Here is a 22,888-nt window from a genome sequence, read left to right on the forward strand (position 1 = left end):
TGATCTGTTGAAAATTAAGAAATGAGGACAATCTTTCTGTCCATTCCCTAGTAACTTTCTGCCTCAGGGCTTCTGGAATGGTTTACCTGATGTCTTCAGACTGGTGAGTCTCTCTGAGGCCAGCAAGGAAGAGGAGTTTGGTTTAAGTCAGATGCTTGTCTGCATACTCTCTCTGCAAATGAATGACCATTGTCAACAATTCTTGATCTCAGTAATCTGACAACAGGTGCAAGACTCGGACTGTTGCATAAAGATTCAGAGAGTGCAGTGAGTCATTCTGAGAGACAATTCTCCCCAGTGGACCTCTCATTCAATGGCCCTGCAAAATCAAAACGGATTTTTGCTTTTTGGTCAAAATTAGGCCCTTAAATAATAGCATACTTTTCTTCATTAAAAATCCTTTCCAGTGATTGCACATACTATCTGCAAGGGGGGATTAAAGGGGACCTGGAGCCCGATGCCGCAGTGCTCCTCTCCGCATAGTCATTGCTTGGGGTGGCCATGATGCTCTCAGGATGTACTTGCCAGGATGTACTGACCAGCCTCAGACATGCCCCTTTCCAGGTTGCACTCCTTGTTTTCCAGTGGATGACCAATGTGTTGAGAACTGATCACCAGTCTATACTCACAACTTGAGGGTCTTGGGTAGGGCCACCCTACTGCCCACCACTATGTCTCTCTACCTTGGAATTCCTGGGAACCTTTCAGCAAAAGTTTCCCTGTAACAAGGTCTATTCCCCCATAGAGACAGCCCATCCAAAAGAAGTTTCAGGGGCGCCTGGGTGGCTCAGTCGGTTAAGCGTCCAACTCTTCTTGGTTCTGGCTCAGATTATGGTTTCAGGGTCATGGGATCGAGCCCCGTGTCAGGCTCTGTGCTCAGCAGGGAGTCTCCTTGAGGATTCTCTTTCTCTCTCCTTCTGCCCTTCTCCCACTCTCTCTCTCTTTCTCTCAAATAAATAAATTAATCTTCTAAAAAGTTTCAATTATATTGTTCTCTGGGGACAGTGACTGCCAACTCATCTATCTTTCATACCTAAGAGCACACTCAAGTGACCTCACTCAAGAAAAAAAAAAAGAAAGGTCTGTTCCAGGATAACTATTCGTCTTCCAAAGGAGGTGGGGTTGGAAACTTCTTAGCAATTAAAAAGGAAAGAAAAGAAAAGGCCACCCACTATTACATATAAAATGCTACCATTTTTGGTACTTTTATTATGACCCAGCATTTTACATTTGCATTTTCTCATATAGCATTGCAATAATCTTAGGAAGTTGTTAATAGTTACCTCCATTTTACAGATAAGGAAACTAAGGTTTGGAGATGCTAAATAACTTGCCCAAGATTACACTGCTGTAAGCAGTAGGGGAGTTTCATACACAGGTGGTCTGACCTCAGAAGTCTGTTCCTAACCACTGTGTTTGTCTGCCTTCTGGGTCCTGCAAGGCCTTGAGTTCCCTAAAACATTTCCTGTTAGGTTCTGCATTGTATTCTGTCACTTGAGGTAACAAACAGGTTGGGCAGTTTGCTGATCTGATGTGATCAGGGGATGTGATGTAATATAATTTGTATAGATAGTGGGGACATTTTAAAAAAAATCTGAAAAGGGGGAAAAAGGCAAAAAAAAAAGAAGCTCTAAAAGAAGTTTGATGTGTAGAAGCAAAACAGCTATCCTGGAATTTCTTGGTTGGTAAACAATAACAGAAGTACTTTTACCAGCTCATGTAGTTGGCACTATATCTAGTGTCTTGGCGCTTGGAGATTGAAGGGCAGCTCCAGCTTGCAAGAGGACACATCCATCTAGGAGGGCTTTATGTCCATTCTTCAGTTCAGTGACAGAGTTTAAATCACTATTAGGTGAGGTCAACTCCTAAAAGCACCCTTCCTTACTAGGAAAGGAAAGGTTTACATACACATATACACAGAGAGGGAGAGAGATGGAGTCAAATAGCCCCAGTGGGGTTTAAAGTTCTTGTTTTATTTTTGGAATGCATGCATCACAGAATTCCTTTATCTGAAGCAGCTGATGTTGTAGCTTAAGGAATTTCTTCTTCTTTCTGCAAGTATGTATTGCGCTAAAAAAGACCAGCCTTCCAGGAGTTACTTTGAAGGTGGTCGCTTTCTGGGACAGCAATGCCATCTGTGGAGCATGCTGGAACCTCTTGCCTGGTTGTTCTGCTCGCTTCTTGGGGATTCATTTCATCATCTCTGGATCTTCCCTTGAAGACGTCACCCCACTCTCCTCTTGGCATGCCCCCCCCCCGAGGACATGCCATGACTGTTTTCTGTGTTTTCCGGTACCACGCAACCTGTCAAAAAACATTTAAAATATTCTACTCTGATCCTCTAGAGCTGTCTATACGTGCATAAACCACGCTGTCTGTCTCCGAAGACTTCCCAAACACGTCACTGTCCCCATCTTGAGTTTAGGAAGCACCTTCTGGCAGTTCTGAACTTGGGGCTCCCTCCCGGGCGGCCATCCCAGCCCACTCCTGGATCTTCCATTTCTCCCCTTCATCGTTGTCTCTGGGTCAAGAACTTGCCCCAGTCTTCAGGAATAGTTAGGTCCAGTCATAGACCTTTATAAAAGGTCTATACTATCCTTTAAGGTCATTACTTTCTTCCTAGCAAAATTCCTCTCTTCTCCAGCTGGATATTCATGTGTCCTTCTTCATTTAAAAAACAAAAGTTCTAACACTACACTTGTTCTGACTTACAGGACCAAAAAATTGTATTTTTTGTTTGTTTGGTTTTTATTTGTTTCTTTAAACAAACACCAGTCTTCTTTAGTGTCAAATCAACAGCACTCTTAAAGGTAAGGCAAATCTTTTGAAATGTCCTTTTGGTTCTTGTTGAAGTTTCGTTTGTTTTTTGTTTTAATCTCAATTCAGAAAGCTAACTGACTTACTATGTGATGAGATCATCCATCCTTTTTATAAGGATCCTCTAATAAAAACCAGCCACCCCTAGTGGTTGAGCTTACAGCCTGAGTCCCACAAACTTCATCAGACTTGGTGCATTACTGATCCAGAATTAACATAAAGCTTTGAAGCACAGGGTCTTTCTCTATGCTTGAGGGATTGTGCACAGACCCCTTGAACCCAAAGATGGCCCCGTCAACAGTAAGTTCCATCACCAACTCGGGGATGGGCATTAAAGAGGGCACATGATGTGATGAGCACTGTGGGTTATAAGCAACTGATGAACTATTGAACACTACATCCGAAACTAATGATGTACCCTATGTTGGCCAATTGAATTTAAATAAAAAAAAAACCAGTAAGTTCCCCCTGTATTTTATAAAGAGGGACAGAACGTGGGCCGCAAATCTGGTGCTGCCATGGTCCACCCCCAGCCCCACCCTGGGAATGATACCAGAACAAAAAGTCTCAAGCACATGTGCCCCGGAACTTTTTCAATTTATACCTCTAGATTTGAAACAGAATGAAGGGGAGAAAAATAGATGGTCTTCTGCCTAAAGATCCCCTCATCTTTGCCTTCCAGTCCCTGGGTCCCTAGTCTTCAAGGCAGTTAGAGACCCACCCATCATGTTGTTTTTGAAGCCTGCAGACTCACCTGAAGTTGAGAAGTGAGGTCTTGCCAGAGGATTGGATTTCCAGGAATCCACTTAACCAGAGCACCTGAAGCCAAGTGGCTGCCACCGCAAGTCAGAGTTTGGTTTCTCGGTGTTGGGCTTTGCCTCTCAGAGATCACTATGGCAGCTGGCCTGGTAGTTTCCTGAAAAACACAGTGTGTGCTGCACATTTGGGAATGTTATCCCCCAGACCTCGTCCTAGGTAGGTTCTATGTGGTTGATAATAAGACCCCAAAGACCCAAAGCTCCCTCAGTGAGAAGGTGGGGTACAGAGGAGGATTTCTTTTCCTCCAGGGTGTGGTGAGCACAGTGCCGCAATTACCATTTAGAAGAAAGCCTCCATCCACATGTGAGGAAGTTCAGAGGCTGAGGATGCTGAGGAAGAGTCACAGACTAGCCGGCATCTTGGTAAGGCTAACAAAAGACTTTCTCCTTTTCTTTGCATTTCCTTGCCCATGCTCCTTGCTCCAGGCAAATCAGATATCTTCTGTGGTCTTTGCAAGGTGACAGGACACTGGTCTAGAATGAACTGTGTCCTGGGCTCTGACAACATGCAGTTCATCCTCCTTATTCATGGATTCTGTATTTGTGATTTTGCCCATTCGCTAAAATTTCTTTGCAACTCCGAAATCAATACTCCTGGTGCTGTTGCAGTATTCATGGACATGCACAGAATGGCACAAATTTGACTCATCCACTGTGCATGTTCCCACCTGATGTGGAAAAAGGCAATGCTCTGCCTTCTTGTTTCAACTCTCGTATTGCAAACAGAGGTCCTTTTCACGGTCTAGTTAGTACCAAGATCTTTGCATTTTTGTGCTTTTTGTTGGTGATTTCATGGCTTAAACTGCCCTCCAAGCCTGATGCTGAAGTTGGCTAGCGTCCAAAGCACAAGAAGTATTTGCAAATCAGTGTTCACAATGACTTTATAGAACATAATTACTGGGAGTAATGAAAATCAATTGTATTTGATTGGGAGATGAGTTGTAATGGCTAAGATTCGTTTTTTAAGTTTTACGAGTATCAGTGGGGTTGGTGATGTAAAAATGCTTTAACGTTGGAGCATTTGGGGAAAATAGGATGCATGAAGGAAAACATTGAATGAAATAAACTATGGAGGGGTATCTGGTAGGAAAGGACCAAATTGATGCTAAATAAAGGGATCAAGACTCCCCTGGCTGAGTAGTAGAATAAAAGAAATAAGTAGAAAATGATTTGGATTTTTGGTTTTTAATTCAGAGTAAATTGATGTAGAGGTTAATTTCTTCTTGAGGTCTTAATAATGGAAACCAATTTAAATTGGGGACTTTTTTTTTGTTGGTGGAATTGGGATATGATTGTATTATCATCCTGAGTTATTGCTTATTTCCTCTGGTCTATACAGATATTTTATTTGGCTTCACTTAAGGCTAGAAGAGATTAAGCCATGAGTTTTTGTCCTCAATTGAGAAATGTATTTAATGTCCTGTGCTGACCCCTTGCAGAGCTGTTTCAGGGCTCAACCTAACCTTCTTTCTCTTAGGAACAGAGGATAGTGGAACAGTCTCAAAACAGGAAACAAGACTCCCCTAATCAACCACAAATCTCTTCTCCCAAAGACGATATCGAAAGAGTAAGTCACACGCTTGATTGCTAGCCTGAGGAGTTAAGAGAACTAATAAGGGGGGAATGTTAGAAGTTGCCTTATCCTCCCTTCTTCATGTTTCTCTTAAAGCGCTTCTGTTACTGGTGAGACTGGGGTCTAACTTTCAAGCAGCACCTTATTGAAAGGATGGACCTGAAATTCTGTCAGGATGGGTCACTCTTTATCTCCCTCTGTCCCGTCCTTCTTGTCCTTAATTCTCTCCTTCTTTTTATATAGAAGACACAGGCTTACCTTACCCACGGAGTTATGACGGTAAATCCGGGTCTTATGGTTCCAAGGCTTGTGTTGAGGTAAGAGGCTCGGCTTTTTTTTCTCTCTAATCCAGATTTACTGTTAATGTTGACTGTATATCTTAATCCATAGCACATGTTTTGTTTGTATTCATCAATGATAGAACCCAGAGAAGATTAGTATCCTGGAAACCCCATCAAGAAAGAGCACAGGGTTGAGGCAGAACCATGATATCAGGGAATGACTCCAAAGGTGATCTGAAGGGGAGGGCCTGGGTGGCTCAGTTGGTGAAGCATCCAGCTCTCGGTTTCATCTCAGGTCATGATCTCAGGGTCGTGAGATGGAGCCTCATGTTGGGCTCCACACTCAGTGGGGAGTCTGCTTGAGATTCTCTCCCTCTCCCTCTGCCTGTCTTGCTCACACATTTGCGCGCTCTCTCTCGAATAAATAAATAAATCTTAAAAAACAAAACAAAACCCCAAAAGTGGTCTGGGGAGTCCAAGATCACTGGTCAGAGGTGTAGAGGGCAAACTCAAGTTCAACCAGCACCTGATTTAAATCACAAAGAATCCGACCTGCAGAAGAGATGAGCAGTTTCAAAACTTCTGTTTGATGCTTTATTTTCTTCAAGTGGGCATCTGGGTTAGTGATTCATAGATATCTGAGGACTAGAATCCAACATGGGAGAAGGGGAAAGTCAGCAATGAAGTGAGGCTCACACTCCTTGGCCATTTGGTGCCATTGAGGGTTCATCTGAAGGGGAGACCCGAGAAGGTCAGGCTTCCCTCCATTCTGCAGGTGCAGTGTAGGGTGTGGTCCTGTAGGATTTCAGCCTGACAGGTGCATACACAAGGAGTTGCTTCCACTGGCATGCTCACTGTGCACAGGGACAGAGATTTTCAGATCTTCCTTGTTAGGGAAGAGAAATAGCAAAAAAATAGCAATTGAATTAAAAATGGTCAGAGGACCTGAACAGATCTTTTTTTCTGAAGAAGACATACGAATGGCCAATAGGTACCTAAAAACATGCTCAGTATCACTAATCATCAAGGAAATGCAAATCAAAACCACAATGAGATATCACCTTACACCTGGAAGAGTATCTATTATCACAGAGACAAGAGAGAACAAATGTTGCTGAGCATGTAGAGGAAAGGGAGCCCTCATGCACTGTTGGTGGGAATGTAAATTGGTGCAGCCACCATGGAAAATAATATGGAGGCTCCTCAAAAAGTTAAAAACAGCACTACCATATGATCCCACAATCCCACATCTGGGTATATATTTAAAGGAAATGAAATCACCACCCTGATAAGATACCTGCACCCTCATATTCATTGCAGCATTACTCACAATAGCCAAGAGATGGAAACAACCTAAGGGTCCATCTATGGATGAATGGATAAAGAACATGTGGTATGTGTATGTATATATACATACAATGGAATCTATTTCAGCCATAAAAAGAAGGAAAAGCTCCTATTTGTGACAACATGGATGGACCTTGAGACATTACGCTTAGTGAAACAAATCAAAGATAAATACTGTTTGATATCACTTATATATAGAATCTAAAAATGTTGAACACATAGAAGCAGAGATTAGAATGGTAGTTTCCAGAGTCTGGGGGAAGTGGGGAGATGATAGTCAAAGGGCACAAACTTTTAGATATAAGATGAATAAGTTCTGGGGAACTAATGTACCACATGGTGACATAGTCAAAAATACTGTATTGTAGGGGCTCCTGGGTGGCTCAGTCGGTTAAGTATCTGACTCTCGGTTTCAGCTCAGGTCACGATCTCAGGGTCGTGGGATCAAACCCCACATTGGGCTCTGTGCTCAGTGTGGAGTCTCCTGGAGATTCTTTCTCCCTCTCCTTCTGTCCCTCCCCTGCTCACTCTCTCTCTCTCTCTCTCTCAAATAAATAAATATATAAAACCTTTAAAAAAATACTGCAGTGTATAATTGAAAGTGGCTAAGAAAGTAAATTTCAGTTGTTCTCACTATACACACACAAAAGAAGGTCATTATGTGAGGTGATGGATATGTTATTGTGGTAACCTTATTGTGGTAATCATTGAACAATAGATATGTGGATCAAATCAGCATGTTGTACACCCTAAACTTACACAATATTACATGTTAATTATATCTCAATAAAGCTGGAAAAAAATGTTCCAGAACATTCCAGAAGCCTCTGGTTCACTTCTGTCCTTAAACTATCCCTTTGTTCCTGTCGCATCTGACCATGGCTACTTTTTACACACATCTCGACCCTCTTCAAACAGAAAGAATGCAATTCTGAAGGCCCCTCTTTAGTTCCTTACCCAAACATCTGCCTCCACTGTGTCATCCTCAACCTTTGGCTTTAGTCTGGTTCTACTTACCTTCAGTGTTTAACTGAAGGTTAATCTGTGACAGCCACTGGATCCCCATGACTCTTTTGAAGTGGTATGTTTAAATGGTTACATGAAGCTTGGGAGCAGGCTGCCTGGCTTTGTTTCCCAGCTCCAGTTTTTACTAGCTTTGTGACTTAGGGAAAATTCTTTAACCTTCTCTGTTTCCGATTCATCATCCTATAAAGTACCTGCAGTGCCTATCTCCTAGGGCTGGTTTGAAAAAAACATATAATAGCTAGAAAGTGCTCAGTGAAGTGTCTGCCCTCTAGCAAGTGCTCCTACACGTTAGCTCTTATTAACATGTTGAAGCAGAACAGGTAACTCTTCTTGAGGTCTTCTCGTCAGAGGAAAACAATTGTTGAATGGTTCTATCCAGTAAATGACAAAGGATTTTTGTTTTGTTTGAAAAAGCATGTGTATTTTCTGTACAACTATTTCTGTTTATTTTCTGTACAGCACCTACAATCACAACATGCACTTGATATAGTCTTCACATAATACTTCACATAATACTTTGGATAGTCTGTTGAAAGTTTCCATTGGCAAATTATTCCACCATCAATGGCCGGTGGGTCAAACCAAGAGGTCACCATATGGTTTCATTAATACCACATTTTTTTTGTTTTTAAAAAATTTTTTTATTGTTATGTTAATCACCATACATTACATCATTAGTTTTGGATGTAGTGTTCCATGATTCATTGTTTGTGCATAACACCCAGTGCTTCACGCAGAACGTGCCCTCTTTAATACCCATCACCAGGCTAACCCATCCCCTCTAGAACCCTCAGTTTGTTTTTCAGAGTCCATCGTCTCTCATGGCTGTTCTCCCCCTCCGATTTCCCCCCCCTTCATTCTTCCCCTCCTGCTATCATCTTCTTTCTTTTTTTCTTAACATATATTGCATTATTTGTTTCAGAGGTACAGATCTGTGATTCAACAGTCTTGCACAACTCACAGCACTCGCCATAGCACATACCCTCCCCAGTGTCAATCACCCAGCCACCCCATCCCTCCCACCCCCCCACCACTCCAGCAACCCTCGGTTTGTTTCCTGAGATTAAGAATTCCTCATATCAGTGAGGTCATATGATAGATGTCTTCCTCTGATTGACTTATTTCACTCAGCATAACACCCTCCAGTTCCATCCACGTCGTTGCAAATGGCAAGATCTCATTCCTTTGGATGGCTGCATAATATTCCATTGTGTATATATACCACCTCTTCTTTATCCATTCATCTGTCGATGGACATCTTGGCTCTTTCCACAGTTTGGCTATTGTGGACATTGCTGCTATAAACATGGGGGTGCACGTACCCCTTCGGGTCCCTACATTTGTATCTTTGGGGTAAATACCCAGTAGTGCAATTGCTGGATCGTATGGTAGCTCTAATTTCAACTGTTTGAGGAACCTCCATACTGTTTTCCAGAGTGGTTCACCAACTTGCATTCCCACCAACAGTGTAGGAAGGTTCTCCTTTCTCTGCATCCCCACCAACATCTGTCGTTTCCTGACTTGTTAATTTTAGCCATTCTGACTGGTGTGAGGTGGTATCTCATTGAGGTTTTGATTTGGATTTCCCTGATGCCGAGCGATGTTGAGCACTTTTTCATGTGCCTGTTGGCCATTTGGATGTCTTCTTTGGAGAAATGTCTGTTCATGTCTTCTGCCCATTTCTTGATTGGATTATTTGTTCTTTGGGTGTTGAGTTTGATAAGTTCTTTATAGATTTTGGATACTAGCCCTTTATCTGATATGTCATTTGCAAATATTTTCTCCTATTCTGTCAGTTGTCTTTTGGTTTTGTGGACTGTTTCTTTTGCTGTGCAAAAGCTTTTTATCTTGATGAAATCCCAATAGTTCATTTTTGCCCTTGCTTCCCTTGCCTTTGGTGATGTTTCTAGGAAGAAGTTGCTGCGGCTGAGGTCGAAGAGGTTGCTGCCTGTGTTCTCCTTTAGGATTTTGATGGACTCCTGTCTCACGTTTAGGTCTTTCAACCATTTGGAGGCTATTTTTGTGTGTGGTGTAAGGAAATGGTCCAATTTCATTCTTTTGCATGTGGCTTTTCAATTTTCCCAACACCATTTGTTGAAGAGACTGTCTTTTTTCCATTGGACATTCTTTCCTGCTTTGTCAAAGATTAGTTGACCATAGAGTTGAGGGTCCATTTCTGGGCTCTCTATTCTGTTCCATTGATCTATGTGTCTGTTTTTGTGCCAGTACCATACTGTCTTGAGGATGACAGCTTTGTAATAGAGCTGGAAGTCTGGAATTGTGATGCCACCAGCTTTGCTTTTCTTTTTCAACATTCCTCTGGCTATTCGGGGTCTCTTCTGGTTCCATACAAATTTTAGGATTATTTGTCCCATTTCTTTGAAAAAAGTGGATGATATTTTGATGGGGATTGCATTGAATGTGTAGATTGCTCTAGGTAGCATTGCCATCTTCACAATGTTTGTTCTTCCAATCCATGAGCATGGAACGTTTTTCCATTTCTTTGTGTCTTCTTCAATTTCTTTCCTGAGTATTTTATAGTTTTCTGAGTACAGATCCTTTGCCTCTTTGTTTAGATTTATTCCTAGGTATCTTATGGTTTGGGGTGCAATTGTAAATGGGATCGACTCCTTGATTTGTCTCTCTTCTGTCTTGTTGTTGGTGTATAGGAATGCCACCGATTTCTGTGCATTGATTTTATATCCTGCCACTTGACTGAATTCCTGTATGAGTTCTAGCAGTTTTGGGGTGGAGTCTTTTGGGTTTTCCACATAAAGTATCATATCATCTGCAAAGAGTGAGAGTTTGACTTCCTCTTTGCCGATTTGGATGCCTTTGATTTCTTTTTGTTGTCTGATTGCTGTGGCTAGGACTTCTAATACTATGTTGAATAGCAGTGGTGATAGTGGACATCCCTGCCGTGTTCCTGACCTTAGGGGGAAAGCTCTCAGTTTTTCCCTATTGAGAACGATATTCGCTGTAGGTTTTTCATAGATGGCTTTTATGATATTGAGGTTTGTAATACCACATGTTTTTTCCCAAGTAGCCATTGCTCAGCTGGCAACAGCCATTGAGTTAATCGTCGTACAATGAGCAAAGGCACAGCAGTATCATTAACCTTAACTATAAATCTTTAAAAATTTATGTGGAATGTTTTTATAACCAAATTTAGGTCTGTAATGTCGCCGTGCTGTAGCATCCATGTTGCATTCACAGTGATATTGCAAATACGACAATTGCCAGAAACAACTGTCTCAGAGTTGCCTGATGGTGGTACCCACATCCTGGTCTTGCCCGTTTTGCACATGAACATGATCACCTGCTGAAAGTGTTAGGAGCTATAAAGAGAGTTGCTGGATCCCCAAGGGTGTTTTTTCTCAAGGTGGCCCACTTCTTTTGACAGATTCTATATCTCCATATTGTTTAATGCAAAGGCAAAATACTAGGGCAACTTGTCACAACCTGAGGAGATGTTGGTGGGTCTTAATTGATCCATAGATTAAAATGTTCTGGGTCAGGCATTCCTTTTAAGAGCTCTTTGTAACAAACAGGTCTCTAAGAGATAACTACCTGCATGAAGGAGACAAACTAATAACATAAAAGAAGCAAAAGAACAAAAGTTGAACCATATCACCTTCTAACAAACATTATTAGTAAGTCATATGTCATAGAATTTTTGGAATTGTTATGGAATATCCTAATACTTTTACTGAAGTTAAAATATAGGCCTACATCTGTTTCATCCAATGTTCTTACCGAGGATTGCGTTTGACCTGCAATTGGGGCCACTTAATTCTACCCTGTAACAAAGAGCAAGACAAATAGCAAAATAGCAAAGAGCACCAATCAACCTCAGAATTCCTGCAAGAATCTGGATGGAGATTCAGAATTTTTTTAACATAACACTCCAGGGAACCATGCCAAAGGATCAGAGTTGACAACAAGTTGGAATCTTTTAGTCATTCTTAATTTTCTATAGTCTTCCCCTTTCTATTTTAATGAGCCAATCGCATCACAGGAGAGTAACACTTCAAGATGACTTTGAGCAACTATTATCAGGGAGCTTGATGTGTGGCTCTCAGAGCCACACACGTGTAACCCTGGATCTGGGCTATTGCTGTGAAGATGGAGATTCATGGGAATCGAGGCCAATGCAGGAAACTACCCTGACTGTGTGTGCTCATGAGAGGCAAAAAGGCAGAGATGAGTGCAGGAAGCCAGGAGGTAGCAAAAAGCAGAAGGTGATGTGAGAATTTGAGATATAGGGAACTAGAAATAGAGAAGAGCCTGTGGCAAGAAAAGTATACAAGACTACTTTAATTTAACTTCGGGTATGAGACATTGTTTGCTTCAGCAACAGACTCCTCTGCATTTCTCCTTGGAAACAGCCAGAAAGAAAAGCTTGGGCATAGGAAGAAACACCTGGGATAGAGATGTGCATCTCGGCTGCCATCTTGCAAGCAGGTGTGCAATCTCGAGGTAAGCGAGGCTGTGAGGGAGAGAGCCAGCGTGGGGAAAGTGGGTATGGGGCTGGGACTGAGTCAGGAGGATGCCTGCAGGCAAGGGGTGGGTGGAGGAAGACAGCTAAATGAAACACAGTAGAGGGTTTTCTGAGGAGTGTATGTTTGCTGAGAAATAAAAAATGTAAACAAAGAGGTGCCTTCTTTGGTAAAGAGAGATTATAGAGGCAGAGTGATTAAAAGTGCCAATAGTGGCAAAATCATTTACTGGATTTAGCCACATTGAGGTCATCGGTGATTGTAGAATGAAACTCTTGGGTCTCTTTCCACCTCCATTTCAGACAGGCTTCTTTCCATTTTCTGCGATGGAACACATCTCACCATCAACAATAATCATCTCCCTGCACTAGATCCTCAGACCTCTTCTCATCTAGCCTCTCATCAGCATTTGACACTCTTGACCACTTTCCTTTGCTTAATTCCTCTCTTTTCTGGGATTTTGATGTGCAAGCTACTCTTTGTTTTCTATTAACTCCAAAACTTCTCTTCTGTCTCCTCTCCCTGGCTGTTAATGTCAAAGTTGCTCAAAGATTTATGCTCGTCCCTCTTCACTTCTCATTTTATATTCCCTCTCTGATCCCACCTGCATCTGTGATTTCAATGACCAATGAAATAGTAACAACTCCCCATAGCCAGTCCCAGTATCTCTGTTGAGTCCATACACTTAGCTGTTTACTTGACTTTCATTTGAATGTCTCAAAAGTCCCTCTCAACTCAGCATTTCCAAAACCAAATTCAAGTTATTTTCCTCTCGAGCCAGACTGTGCATGCCCCAGGCTTCTACCTCTGTTCCACAGCTTATGAGTGGTACCACTGTCCGTTCTGCTATGCATTCTGGAAACCTCCGCTTTTTCCTCATATCCATTCTATCACCAAGTCCTGCTAATGTAACCTCTTAAGTACTTTTCTCCCCCTCTGCTACCACCACATTGGTTTAAGCTACCCTCCTCTCTCACTATCTCTACTGAGATGACTTTATTACTAATTTTGCTATTTTAAACATTGCCTTGAAGTTCTTCGATATATCTCACATTGACAAATGAGGTTTTATATTCTGTGCCCCTGAAATTGGCTGCATTTGAGACTGCCCTGACCAATAAAGTCTCATTTAAGTAGCACTGTGTTACTTTAGAGGTGGGTCATAAAAGGCAGGGCAACTTTATCTTGCTTGCTAGAATGCTCATATTGGAGCCCTGAGATGCTCAGATCACCACGTTCTTAGGAAGTCAAGCCACGTGGAGGGGCCACATGTAGGCATTTTGGCTGGCAGTTCTAATTTTTGCGCTGTCTCAGCCAAAGCCTAGACAAGTGAGCGATCAAGTTATTTAGATGATTCCAGACCCTTCACTCCCAGGTTTTAGTCTTCCCAGCAAAGGTCCTAAGCATCATGGAACAGTGGCAAGTAATGCCTGTTCTCCCTCTGCCTTCTGCTCTCTCCATCTCCCACCTCCACCCCAACTGTACAAGTTGCAGAAGCACTAAATCAATCAGCATAATCAAAGATGGTTCTAGGAGATGAAAGGTACAGCGTAGGGAATATAGTCAATGGCATCATGATAATAGCATTGTATGGTGTCAGATGTGGCGAGCGTAGCCTAATATACAGACTTGTCCAATCACTATGTTGTGCACCTGAAACTTACGTAATATTGTGTGTCAACTATACTTCCATAAAAAGAAAAGCTGAGAAATTTAGCCGTAATTTGTTGAACAGGAATAGTAATTGAAACACTGATATGTCCCATCTATGTCTGCACATTGCTACTTTGTTCTTGACACTGCAGAGCCAGAGTAATCTCCCTACTTAAAAATTGTTCAGTTGGGTCCCACTGCTCTTAGGCTAAAACTGGAAATTCTTTTGTTTTTTCAAGATTTATTTATTTATTTTAGAGAAGGAGAGAGAACATGCAAGTGCACAAGTGGGAGGCGTGGGAGAGGGAGAGAGAATCCTCAAGCAGACTCCCTGCTGAGCGCAGAGCCTGACACAGGGCTCAATCCCAGGACCCTAAGATTGTGACCTGAGCCAGAATCAAGAGTCAGCCACTTAACTGAGTCAGCCAGGTGCCTCTAAAGATGGAAATTCCTAATGTGACCTCAAGGACTGAGCCAGGCGTCTCCACCCTCATCTTGTAGCACACACACAAACTTTGTCCTCTCATTTCAGTTCTCTGCGTCCCCCACCCTCCTTCCTGCCATGGTGCTCTGCTCTGTTTCCTTTGCCTGCTCTACTCTTCCCCCACCTCTTCCCCAGAAAAGGGCAATTCATGCTGCAGGTCATAGAGCAGTCATGCTTCCTCAGGGAGACCTCCCTTGGCTGCACAACTCTAGGTCACATTTCCTCATTGCATGCTTTCACTGACCCCCATTCCTCTCCGCAGGACAGTTCCCACTGTCAGAGAGTTTGCACTTTATTTGGAAGGTAATAGGAAGCCACTGAATGATTTTGAGCGAGTAATTGACAATGAGATGTAAAATATACCCAAGCCAGAAGCATGGATACATTTTACATATTTTGTTGGGGTTGTTCGTTTTTTTTGTTTTTGGTAAATATCGCATTAGTTTCTGTTTCCTGCATTAGACTGTCAGCTCAACATGTCAACAGACCATGTCTGTTTCTGCTCCCAGGAGTATTCTTGCTGCTTTGCATGGGTCTTTGGTTTTTAATTCATATAACATGAGTACATCCTTGGAGGATCAATGAACAAACCTTGGGGGTTTAGTTACATGGTCAACGTTTTTAACCATTAGGGTTTATGGCACAGCTTTAGGTTATGGGGAGGGTAAAGAGATGAAGTAATAAGTCTGTTCTTCAGGAAATTACACTCTGCTTGGGGAGAGATGCATTACTAGGATACGTACGTCAATACCTCTGATGGTTGAGCTTCTATTGTAAAACAGACACTATGCTAGGTGCTTTATATCAACTATGGTATTTATTCTTCACCACTCCTATTTTATAGATCAGAGAACCAAACCTCAGGCAGGGTTTGAACCTAAGACTCTGATTCTAAAAACTAGGCTGAATGCATGAGATTTTTCTTGGTAGAAAATATTTTAAGAACAGCAGTGGGAAATAAAGTAGATTGAATCTGATTTTCAGGCTAAGGAATTTTGAGTTTATTCTGTAAATAGTGGTTGATCTACTAAAAAATTTTGAGCAGGAGACTGCTGTAATCAAAATTGATTTTTCAGTACTGTGACAGAGCATCTGGTGTTGGACTAGCCTTCTTACCACAAATAACTAGAGAAGTGGACAATACTTATTAAAAATTCATCCAGACTTTGGACGGCAGGCACTGTATACCTTGAAAGAAGGAAAACTGTTTAGGTAACTCCCACATTGCCTGAGATTTTTGCTTGCAGGCACTTTCTGAACTGTGGTGCAGGGCAGGGAGCACAAACGTTAACTGTGGTCATCCTTAGCTGATAAGACAGTGATCTGAGTTTGGAGATGTCTTGATGGGGAAAGAATACCAGAGAAAAGGGAACTATACAGAGAAGCACCAGAAGTCCTTTTGGGGATATGGCTGAATATGAAGCTGCACACACACACACACAGTTTGAACAAAGAACATCTATTGAAGCTGGAGCTAAAAATGAGATCCAAGTCTCTGTGAGAGGTAGGAGATATTTAAGTTTTTATCAGCCAAGCCAAAGTGGAGAAACCTTGCTGAAACTGAGTAGTAAGTAGAGCTAGTCCACCGTTGGTAAAGGCTAATCTAGACCCACCCAAGGAAGCTTTATAATAAGCTTTCAAAGGATCAAGTGGATCCACAAGTAAATTACTTCTTACTACAACAATAGTCACAATTCAAGGAAAATAACAAAATCCAGACACAAAAACAGCATAGCATCCCAAATATCCAACATAAAATTAAAAAATCACAAAACATTCAGAAAATCAGGAAAATGTGACCCCCAAACCAAGAGAAATAGAAACAAATATGAGAGAGATGCTGGAATTAGCAGACAAAGATTTTTAAAATAGCTATTTTAATTACTTTCAAAGCTTTAAAAAAATGTGACCATAGTAAGGACCAAATAGGACATCTAAGGAAGGAAATGGCAATGAAAAGTTTAAAAAAAAAAAAAACCCAAAACCAGTATCTGCCATGAAAAAGTCTTTCAGTGGGCTTAACAGTAGATTTAATCATGCAGAAAAAAAAATCAGGGAACTTGAAGACAGGGTAATAGAAACAAAGAGACTGTAGCTTAGAAAAAGGAAGAGAAGGTGGAAAAAAAGAAAGAAAAGAAATTCAGGGACTTGTGGGACAGTAAGAGTCTAACACAACATCAAGAGTCTCAGAAGAAAGAGATTTAAATACAAAAAATATTTAATGAAATAATCATGAGAACATTTCAAAATTGGATGAAAAAAATCCGCAATTCTAAGAAGCTCACCAACCACAGATAGAATAAATACAAAGCAATGGCATGCATAAGCAAATTGTTGAAAACCAGTGATACAGAGAAAATTTAAGCCAGAAGGGAGGAAAATATATTACTTATAGTAGAATGATAAAAATGATTGCTGTGTTGTGAGAAACAGTGCAAGCCAAAAATAATGAAACAACATCTGTAAAATGCTGAAAGAAAAAAAAACCAGTTAACCTAGAATTTTATATACACAGAAAATATCTTCTAAAAAGGAAGGTATGTGTTGTGGTGAGTGCTGTGAATTGTGTAAGACTGATGAACCACAGACCTGTACCTCTGAAACAAATAATACATTATATGTTAATAATAAAAAAGGAAGGTGAAATAAAAAATATTTGTATGCAAAGCAAAATTGAGAAAATGTATTACCAACAAACCTTCGTGAAAAGGCAGGTTAAAGGCAGTTCTTCAGGGTAAAGGAATGTGATCCCAGGTGGAAACAAATTACACGAGGGAACGAAGAGAGTAAAACATGGTAAATATGTGGAGAATATGTTTGATAGTGGATTTAAGACATAATTTACTGTTTAGAGGCACCTGGGTGGCTCACTGGGTTAAGCATCTGCCTTCAGCTCTGGTTGTGATCTCAGGGTCCTGGCATCGAGCCCCATGTTGGGCTCTCTGCTCAGCTCTCTCCCTCTCCCTCTGTGTTCTCTCTTTCACTCTCTCTCAAATAAATAAATAAAATCATTAAAAAAAGACATAATTTACTGTTTAAAGTAAAAAGTAACTAACCATGTACTGTAGGGCCTTAATACATGTACAAATAATATGTATCACAACAATAGCCTAAAGGGGGAGATAAAACATATTGCTTTAATGGCTTTAATGTTCTTTCATTTTATTTACATGGTATGAACTACTGGAAGGTAGACTGAAAAGTTAAAATGCATCTTATAAATCCTAGGAATCTGTAGCAATATTAAAAATAAAGAGGTTGAGATAATAAGCCAATGGGGGGAAAATGCAATGTTAAGATAATTAATCCAAAGGATGCCAGAAAATGATGAATAAAGAATAATAAATAGGAAACAAACAGCACGATGATAGCACAAACTCAATATTAATATTTACATTAAAATATTTACTTTGCTAATTAAAGACAGAAATTGTTAGACTGGGTAATAAATAATAAATAATACCAATACTAATAATACAAATTTCTGGTGTCACTCAGATAATGCTCGGCTACTTACTAAGTAAGTCAAGTCATGGTGGCACTTATCATTTTACACAGTGCCTCTCTTGAAGAAGAAAATCTCCATGCTAACAATGCTTTTGATTTCTTCCACAGCAAATAGAACTTGCAAATTCAAAACTAATCTTCTGTAATTCAATTCTGCAAATATTTGAAAAAAAATTAGGAATGTTTATAATTCCATGTAGTTACCACATCTGTTTTGAAATAATGTTTCAGAGTAATGAGAATGTATAAAACAAAGCATTTGGCTATGGAAACATTGGAAAAACAAACAGAAATTTAAAGGATGTTGTAAATTCTAGATCTTTATCTGGTAAAGTTAATCATTTTGAGTACGACCTGAATAAACATTCATAGTGGATTCAATAATATGAAGCTAGTAACAGGATAAAGAAAGGTTTATGGAGAGGGGAGGAAAGTAATGGGAATTCAGTTCACTGTGTGCATGAAGCAAATACAACATAGACATGTGAGTGTCTAAGATATCCTTAACGTTACCAATGAGTAGGATCCCAATCCACTCAAGATAAAGTAAATTATAATACAGAATCATAGGATTTTAGGGCAGTTAAAAGAAAAGAAAGTAAATGGACTAAATCCCCCAATTAAAAACAGAAAGTGTCAGTCGGAATTATTAAAGCAAAGCCCAAGCACATGGTGTTTACAAGGCACATAGCCAGTAAAAAGACACAAGTAAAATGAAAGTGGGAAGTATGCCATATAAACTTTATCAGAAAGCAGGAGTGGCTTTATTAATATCAGACAATGTAGATTTTTAGGACAAGGAGTACTGCCAAAGAAAGAGACATTTCATAATGTTAAAAAAAAGCAATTCATCAAAAAAGTAATAATTATAAAGAATATGTACCCAATAACAGGGTTTCAGAACACAGTAAATAAAAATTGCCAGAGCTGAAGTGAAAAATCACCAAATCCACAATCATAGTTGGAAATTGCTTTGATTTTCTTTCAGTAATATACTCTTAACCTTAAAATAGATCCAAAACACCCTCAACCTCTTTATGATATAAAAAACTCGATAAACACAAGTGATTGACCCAAACCAACCGACATTTACAACATTTCACCAATAACCACAGAATATTCTTATCAAGTGCATATGGACCATTCACCATGATAGACTATATTCTGCATCATAAAACAAGTCTCAACACCTTAAAAGTATTAAAATCATACCGAGTGAACTATCTGACCAAGAGAGAATGAAATTGGAATTCAATAACAAATAGGTGTCTGAAAAATTCCTAAATTATTTGGATATTAAATAACGCACTTTTATATAATCAATGGGTCAAAGAAAAAGTTATGAGAGAAATTAGACAATACAGGGAACAGAATGTGTGCACATGTGTATATGTGTTTATATGTATATATTTGTGTGACAAAATCAAAGCAGTGCTTAGAAATACATAGCTCTGATTTATAATATTCATGAGTTATAGTAGAAGAGAGGGAAGGATTAAAATCGGTGACCTAAACATCTATCTTAAGGAAGACAGGAAAAGAACAACATTGCAGTTGACCCTTGAACAACATGGGATTGACCTGCCTGGGTCCATTTATACCTAACTTTTTTTTGTGATAAATACAGTATAGTACTGTAAATGTATTGTCTCTAACTCCTGCATTGTTCAAGCGTCAGCTGGAATCAAACCCAGACTTTATACTTAAAGGTAGAAAGCTGAATATTTTCTCCTTAAGAACAAGCAAGATATCTGCTCCTCCCATTTCTATTCAGTATTATACTAGAGGCCCTAGGCCGTATAGTAAGAGAAGAGATAAAAGACATAAATATTGGAAAGGAAAAATAAAATTATCTGTTTCCCAAAGAAATAAGTCTGTTTGCAAAAAAAAAAAAATCACTCAAAGGAATCTAAAACATGAAAGCTTCTAGGGCTAATAAGTGAATTTACAAGGTCATAAGATGAAAGATCAATAAATGGAAATACTTGCTTTCTATACCAACAGTGAACAGTTAGAAAATAAAAATTTTTTAAAGAATATGATTTACAATATGTGTAAAACCTTTACATTTCAAACTATAAAACATTGGTGAGAGAAATTAAAGTAGATATAAATAAATGAAGAGATACAAAACATGTTTATGGGTTGAAAGTCTAAATAATTCTAAAATGTCAATTCCCTTCAAACTGATCTACTGATACAATATAACTCCAATCAAAATTCTGGAAGATTTTTTTCTTTTGCAGAAATTGCCAACCTGATTCTATAACTTATATAAAACCATAAGGAATCTAGAATAAGCCAAAATAATTTTGAAGAAGAAAAACTTGGGAGACTCATAATACCTGATTTTAGCTCTCACTATAAAGCTATGGTAATCAAGACTGTGTAATACCAGCATAAAGATAGACAAACAAATGAATGATGAAATAGAGAGTCCAGAAATAGACCCACAAGTATATAGTTTTGACTAAGACCTTAAACTACTTTATTGAGGAAAAGATTGTTTTAAGAAATAGGAATATAAGAGCTACATACCTCTATAAGAAATCTACCTAGATTCATATTTTACATTACATAAAAAAACCTTAATTTAAGATGGATTAGAGGTTAAAGGTAAAAATTAAAAATATAATACCCCTGTAAGAAAACAGAAAAAAATTCACTTCACAATCTTGGAGTAAAAAAGATCTCTCAAAAAGGACCCTAAAAGCCTTAACTTAGAAAGAAAAAACATGTATTCGACTTCATCAAAATGAAAAACTTCTGCCCATGAATATTCACACAGCATCGTTATTTATAATAGCCCAAAGTGGAAACAACCCAGTGGCCCATCACCTGGTGAATGGCAAACAAAACGTGGTCTATCCCTATGATGGAATACTACTCAGCAGTAAGAACAAGTGAAGTTCTGATACACAGTAAACATGGAAGGGCCTCCCAAAACATCCTACTAAGTGGAGGAAGTCAGGCACAAAGACGGCAGAGTGTGTTTCCCCTTGCATGAAAGGTCTACAGCAGGCCAATCTACAGAGACAGAATGCAGATGTGTTTGCCTGGAACCAAGAATGGGAAGAGTGGTTCGCTCTAAGTGGGCCCTCAACTCTCTTGTTGCAGTGGTGGGGATGTCCTAAAACTGGATTATGATGGTGGTTGTACAACTTACTAAATTCACGAAAAATCATTTGATTGTACACTTAAAATAAGTGAATTTTGTGGAATTAAATTATGCCTCAATACAGTTTTTGAAAATCATTCCCAACTGTGCAATGAGTTGGAAGAAAGAAATGAAAGGACAGTACAAAAGATATAAATGGAAGGCACCTTTTAAAATGTTTACAGTGAGTACGTGTAACCCATTTCAAAATTAAACACATTTAAAAAAAACCCAATGCCTTTGGGGGTAAACAAGAAAGATGTTATTGATAACAATGGACTATAAATATCAAATAAATAAATATCAAATGTTTGAACAAGGGATCTGAAAGACTTCTGTGATTAAAATCTCTAAATCTGTAAAACTTTTTTTTAAATTTTAGGTTTTTTTCTTTTTTTATTATGTTATGTTAGTCACCATACAGTACATCATTAGTTTTTGATGTCATGTTCCAAGATTCATTTTTTGCATATAACACCCAGTGCTCCCTGCAATACTTTTCTAAAAAGCACGGAAGAGGACTTAAATACATGGAATGGCATGCCAAGCATCTGGAAAAGGACCCTCATCATTGTAAAGACAGCCATTATCACTAAATCAATCCATAACCCAAATCAAAATTCTGAAGACTTCACAAAATGAAACCTAGAAATGACTCTAAAATTTATCTTTCCCTATCAAATACACACATATATTAAATAGAAAGTTACTGGTCTAGTAATTGACAAATAGAACAACAGGGGAAATATAAAACTTTCCATAAGAAGATTCAAGCCTGGAAACAGGTTCAAATATTGGAACACATGAGGAGGAGGACTCATCATTGAATTTGATTTTGCTGCCAACCCAGTAAAAACAAACTTAAAGTATAGATTCAAGTTAAGTACACAGGGTAGAGGGTGTGGCACACTTCTAAACCCGGTGCCTGTTTTCATGTCACATTGGGAGGCCCTGAGTACGGCAAAGTCTCTGTCAACCTTGTCCAGGTGTCCCACATCCAAGCTAAGGGCCCAAATGTGGGATGAGCTGGGGAGCACCTGACAGGGGAATGGGTGGGGTGTGTTGACAGTTGAATACTGCACATAGAATTCATGGCTTTTTTTTTACCATGATTCATTTGTTCATCAAAGTTAATTTTTGTTAACTGTTTTTTTTTTCTTTTTCCCTTTTTCAACCAACATCTTATCAATCTCTTTTTAAAAAAAAAAAAACATTTTTTATTTTTCATTTTTGAGTCATATTTTATCCCTTCATAGTAGTTAACCCTTATTTTTGGCATATATATATAAGTTGTTCTCTCTTTAAAATTTTGAGATACAGTTTCTTCTAACAGATCAAAATATACCCTAAATCACTAGTGTATGGCTCTGTTCTAGTCTCCTGCCTGATCACATTCTCTCCCTTTTTTCTTTTTTTTTTAAATCTTCTTTCTTTTTCCAAACAACTTCTTATCTTATCAAGTCCTTTTATAAAATCTTTTATAATTTTCATCTTTACAGTCATCTTCTATCCCTTCATTGTATCAACCCTTATTTTGTACATATATGTCTTTCTTCCTTTAAAATTTTAGGAGGCACTTTTTTCTAACAGACCAAAATACGCCCAAAATCTAGTGTGTGGCACTGATCTATGCACTAGCCTGATCATATTTGATCACATTCTACTTTTTTTGTATTGTTCTGTTTTTGTTTTTATCTTTTTTTTCTTTTTTTTTTCTCTTTCTTTT

The 22,888-nt window shown here is 39.2% G+C and overlaps 1 protein-coding gene across 1 annotated transcript in view; it reads right to left on the minus strand.

Annotated features, from left to right (window-relative positions):
• Window positions 1–1,802: 1,802 nt before the first annotated feature.
• The window catches only part of LOC112821706 (large ribosomal subunit protein eL19-like), a 475,653-nt gene continuing 454,567 nt past the window's right edge, over window positions 1,803–22,888 (minus strand). Inside the window, exon 2 of the mRNA XM_073897918.1 lies at window positions 1,803–1,817. The gene's annotated coding sequence lies outside the window, so the exon portion shown is untranslated. The remainder of the gene's footprint in view (window positions 1,818–22,888) is intronic.

The sequence above is a fragment of the Callorhinus ursinus genome, unplaced genomic scaffold, assembly GCF_003265705.2.
Source record: "Callorhinus ursinus isolate GAN/ISIS: 27379988/994484 unplaced genomic scaffold, GSC_fseal_2.0 scaffold10, whole genome shotgun sequence".
NCBI lineage: Eukaryota > Metazoa > Chordata > Mammalia > Carnivora > Otariidae > Callorhinus > Callorhinus ursinus.